The 5,684-nt window shown below is 45.0% G+C and overlaps 1 long non-coding RNA gene across 1 annotated transcript; it reads right to left on the bottom strand.

The window, feature by feature from the left end:
* Window positions 1-367: 367 nt before the first annotated feature.
* On the bottom strand, window positions 368-2,241 carry LOC112664612 (uncharacterized). The gene is made up of 2 exons (XR_003139855.3): window positions 1,904-2,241; window positions 368-1,547 (listed from the first exon to the last, which is right to left on the bottom strand). It is a non-coding gene; the product is annotated as an uncharacterized LOC112664612 (long non-coding RNA).
* Between the last annotated feature and the right edge of the window lie 3,443 nt (window positions 2,242-5,684).

The following is a 5,684-nucleotide window of genomic DNA, read 5'->3' as shown; positions in this document are numbered from 1 at the left end:
AGACTCTTAATTCTAGAGAACAAATTGAGGACTAGTGGAGGAGATGGGGGCGGGTTGGGGGTGAGGGGATGAGGGAAACAGGTGACAGGGATGAAGGAGGGCGCTGGTCTTGCTGAGCACCAGGTGTTGTGTATAAATGATGAATCATTACATCGTCTCCCTGAAACTAATATTGCACTGTGTGTTAACTAACTGGAATTTAAATAAAAACTTGAAAAAAGGAAAAAAAGAAAATCCACTTGTAAAGCCTGATACATGGCCATTTAGGGTAACAATGGGTAATAACTACAATAATACCTATTTTGTTCTTAGGAGTCAGAATTTCAAGGGGGAGAGAAAGCAACGAATTCAGTTATGAATAACTTCCTTTAATTGGAGGCATAGGGTTTAATGTTAAGATTTAACTAGGAACCTTAATCATCTTTAAAAGTTTATGGGCCACCAGAGCCTAATGGAGATGAAAATTATACAAATTTGCACAAATGTAAAGAGGGGGAACCTGGCATAGGTTATAAGGAAGCCTAGTCTTGGAGTCTGTGACTGGGAAGTGGTTTGCTATAAAACCTTGTTTATCTTGAACACGGAGAATGTTCCCCTTTCAACCATCTGCTGGTAATCTTTGAAAGTCCTTGTTAAAGGTATGAACTCTGCTGTTATTTGTGTTACAGGAAAGCAATACCCAGTGAACGAGCTTCAGTCTTTTTGTGTGACTGAGAATCTTGCAGTTTGTCTGGGTCATGATTCTGAAAGCAAATTTTGTTTTGTCCGTGAGGTTGCCATAGAGGCTGGACAGTCTGGCCCATGGGGACAGAGTCCTCACTCAGCCACTAAGTGGGTGAGTGAGCCAAACTTCCTTTTGCCTGAATGAAAAAGGGAGAGTATGAAAGGACCTCTCTAATAATGTTGCTAAGAGGCCCCATAAGAAGGGCATGTGAAGCTTTTAATGTTTGGCATGTGGTCCTTGGTAAATGTTAGTTCTTGTTACAAACTTAGATATTAAAATGTCCACACCACCCAAACAATCTGTAGATTCAGTGCAATCCCTATAAATATTCCAAAGGCATTCTTCGCAGGAATAGAACAGACAGTCCTAAAATTTGTGTGGAACCACAAAAGACCCTGAAAAGCCAAAGCCATCTTGAGAAAGAACAAAGCTGTAGGTGTCATGCTTCCTGATTTCAAACTGTATTACAAAGCTCTAGTAATTAAAATAGTATGGTATTGGCATAAAAAGGGACACAGACCAATGAGCCCAGGAATAAAACTGTGTGTGTGTGTGTGTGTGTGTGTGTGTGTGTATAGCCAATTAATTACAGCAAAGGAGTCAGGAATGTATAATGAGGAAAGGACAATCTCTTCGAAAAATGCTGGCAAAAGTGGACAGCCACATGCAGAACAGTGACACTGGACCACTATCTTATACGGTACACAAAAATAACTCAAAATGGATTAAAGACTTGAATGTAAGACCCCAAACCATAATACTCGTAGAAGAATATATAGGTGGTAAGCTCCTCGACGTTGGTCTTGGTGGTGATTTTTAAAATCTGTAACAAAAAGCAAGGGCAACAAAAGGAAAGATAAATGAGTGGAACTACATCAAATAACAAAGCTTCTGCACAGCAAAGGGTACCATCCATGGAATTAAAAGGCAGCCTACTGAATGGGAGAAGATATTTACAATCCTATACCTGATAAATGGTTAATATCCAAAATCTAGAACAAACCCATACTCTCAATAGCAAAAACCAAACAGCCCAATTAAAAAGTGGGCATAGGATCTGAATAGACATTTTTTTCAAAGAAGCCACACAGATGGCCAATGGACACATGAAAAGATGCTCAACATCATTAATTATCAAGGAAATACAAGTCAAAGCTGCGATGAAATATCCCCTCATACCTGTTAGGATCAGAAATTGTTAACAGGCATTGGCAAGGAAGCAGAGAAGAGGGACCCGTCGTGCTCTGTTGGTGGGAATGCAAACTGGTGCAGCCACTGTGGAGAACAGGATGGAGGGTCCTCAAAATTTTAAGACTAGACCTAGCATTTGACTCAGCACTCCCACTTTTGGCTATGTATTCAAAGAAAACAAAAACACTAAACTTGAAAAGATGTCTGCACCTACACGTTTATAACAAAATTATTCATAATAAACTATGGAAACAACTAAAGTGTTTACTGGTGCCTGGTAGATAAAGACATTGCTGACCACTCACACAGGCACAGCAGAAAAATACTCAGCTGTAAAAGGGAATGGAATCTTGCCATTTGTGACAACATAGATGGGCCTCAGGGACATTAAGCTCAGTGACATAAGTCAGAGAAAGACAAATACTACCTCATCTGATCTCTCTTATATGCGGAATCTAAAAACAAACCAGCAAACAAACAACCAAGCTCGCAGACGGAACACGCTGGTGGTTGCCAGAGGTGGGGGGGTGGGGGTGGGAGAAACAGATGGAGGGGGTCAAAACAAAAAGAAGAATAAAGCAGTAATGCATTTTCACCTTAGAAACCTTATCTATTACAGAAACACAAAAGGAAGCAAATGCAATATATACCATAACCTTGCTGAGCAGAGGATTGCCTCTTTTTAATAAAAATGGAGACCACCAAAATAAAATATATATATATATATATATACTTTAATTTTTTATTTAATTTCAATTTAGTTAATACACAGTGTATTATTAGTTTCAGGGGTAGAATTTAGTGGTTCAGCAGTTGCATATAACACCCATTGCTCATCACATCACCTGCCCTCCTCCATGCCTGCCACCTAGTGTACTCCATCCCTTCCTCCCCTTCCTCCATATTTAACTGAGATGTTCACCTAATGAAGTTCTGCTGTTTTCCATAGGGAGAGATCAGTGACATCCCAGCCTTAATAAAGGTGAATAAAAAGTAACTTCATATTTTAGCCAAGAAAAATGAACCAAGAAGCATTTGATGAAGAACGCTGTGTGGACCCCTCAAAATACTACAAGGTTCTGTCTTTCCCTGTGCACAGGTCTCATTCCAGATGTAGGATCTGTGGAAGTTAGGGTACAGCTTTACTATCATGGGTTGAATTGTGACCCCTGCCACCCCAGATTCATGTGTTCAAGTCCTCATCCTCACAACCTTGTTTGGAAGTGGTCATTGCGGCTGTCATCAGGTTAAGGTGAGGATCTGGGTGGCCCTAATCCAGTATGCCTGGTGTCCTTACAGAAAGGGGAACCCTGACATCGAGTCAGACATGCAGGAGGACAGCAGGGGACAGCAGGTGGCAGTGAGGGGGGTCATCGCAGGCCAGGGGGAGTGCCCTGGAGTGGGTCCCCACTTATAGCTTCAGAAGGAGCCAACCTGGTGGACCCTGATCTCACTCATGGCCTCCACGCTGAGAGATGTTACGTAGTTTGTAGTGTTTTGTTATGGCAAGCGCAGCTAGCTAATACACTTACCTGAATCCTTGGATTTCTGCCTCGAACCTTGGTTTCAGTGCTCAGAGCTCCTGCTGCGAGTCACTTTCCCTGCCTTCCCTGGTCCTAGCCGAAATTGCCCTTGCCCCATGATCTTTCCCCTGGCATCCTTGCCTGCGGGATCGCACACCCGGTGCTCCTTCACAGATCCAGGCTCTATTTAGGCTTTCTCATTTCAAGCGCCCATTTCTTGGTGCAACTTTCCTCGGCCGTGCCACCTCATTCATTCATCCTCCCACCCACTCATTCATTCATTCATTCATTCATTCATTCACTGGCTCACCACGGCAACGTGGGACTGTCATGTGGCTCGGCATCCTCCCTGATGCTTGTGGTTGGTAGTTTGCGATGCGGGGACACTGTATGCTGCTAACACTTGCTCTCTGCTGCTGTCACACAGCTGGTGACATGCGCAGCAAGTGCTCGGTGGCATGGAGGAGCTCAGTAATGAAAAGAAGCGAAAGGTGTTGCTTTTAGAAGAAAATAACTTGTTCCTTAATTGACGGGCCGTGCAAGTCAGGATGTTTTCTATCACAGGTATTGGGTTGCCTTCAAGCCAATGGTGTCATTAGGGCAGTCAGTGTGTCCAGGGAACTGTTTCCTACACGTCCTCCCTCTTTCTGTAGCTTCTGGTTCTGCCTCAGTTCTGTCTTCACCTGCTGAAAATGCAGAGTCACAGGTGGTGGGGCGGTGTTCCTAGAATTTCCGTGCAGATTTACCTGGAGAATCAACAGAGAATCCCTGGGTCTTGTCTTTGGAAGCAGCATAGTTCAGCCATCACTTTGGCCTCTGATGTCACTCCCACAGACGATCATGGGTTTGGTCTGTTTTCCTCCCCAAGCCCTGTGGTGGCGGCAACATGCTGCATCTCGGGGCCTCCTGCCTCCCCAGCGGCCCCATGAGCCACCCTCCCTTGCTTTGCTTCTGCTTTTGTTTAATTTCAGAAAATAGGTCACTGGCTCTTTGTACTTGAAGGAATCCTGCTGGTAATGCTGCAGGGAGCCTGATGGTGGGTGACCCGGCGGAGCGGTGCTGAGAGCGGGGGCTTGGGGTCTGGCCTGCACTGGGCGGTGTGGCAAGCACTCATCTTGGGTGCAGGGTCTCTCGGGGGCAGGGGCAGGCTTTCTTTGTTTCTCCGTTTTTGAGGAGGAAGCATGTTTCCCGTCTTCTCTTCCATCATATTTGTGTCTTTCTCATTTCTCTCTGCTCTTCCATCAGATTTGCTCGAGCTAATTAGGCCCGAGTAACTGCGGAGCCTGTGCCAGGTGCTACCTGAGGATTTTATAAGATGCCGGTGATGGTGCATGATTAAATCAAAGCAGGACAAATATAAATGATCTAGCTAATGAAGAGTGCACGAAACTATATAATCAAGTCCTAAAATTACCTAGTATTAGCTCCACAGAAAGCAGGAAAGTACAAGTGGCCAGAGTTTTCTGGGAATAGAAGAAATAAAAGTGCTCAAATTGGGTTCCACTCATTTTGGCACTGGGGTTTGGATTTGTGGGGGAGGATGGCTTGAGCTGTGATTGGACATTCTAGCTCCCGGAACAGGGTTGGGGGTGCGCCCAGGAGAGGTCTGCCCAGGTGCACTGGGCTGTTTCTCGGTGTGGTCAAGTGTGTCGTCTGCAGAACTCTGGGCTGCCGGACTCCAGGAGCACGTCCTGGCGACAGCCACTGTGGGGCTGCACCTGCTTCTGCCTGCCGAGCCTGGCAGCCACGCAGCCCCGGGAGGGCCCTGGCTTGTGCACATCACCATGCAAGGCAGAATTTAAAACTACTCGTGGCAAGTGTACCTCGTGTGTTGGCCATCACTTGCCCCTGTGTTTAAAGATGAGTGCTGGAGGGTATTATGCTGAGTAAAGTAAGTCAGTCGGAGAAGGACAAACATTATATGTTCTCATTCATGTGGGGAATATAAATAATAGTGAAAGAGAATATAAGGGAAGGGAGAAGAAATGTGTGGGAAATATCAGAAAGGGAGACATAAGGTAAAGACTGCTAACTCTGGGAAACGAACTAGGGGTGGTAGAAGGGGAGGAGGGCGGGGGGGTGGGAGTGATTGGGTGAAGGGCACTGGGGGTTATTCTGTATGTTGGTAAATTGATCACCAATAAAAAAAAATTAAAAAAAAAATAAAGATGAGTGCTATCCTTGAAAAGAATCCTCAAAAGCCACCCTGTCACTGAGGGCCTCTTTTCCTCACCTGGGAAAAGCCT

Source organism: Canis lupus, chromosome 16 (assembly GCF_003254725.2).
Source record: "Canis lupus dingo isolate Sandy chromosome 16, ASM325472v2, whole genome shotgun sequence".
NCBI classification, from domain to species: Eukaryota; Metazoa; Chordata; class Mammalia; order Carnivora; family Canidae; genus Canis; species Canis lupus.
Note: the sequence above shows the minus strand (reverse complement) of the source record. Positions and strands in the feature narration are given on the sequence as shown.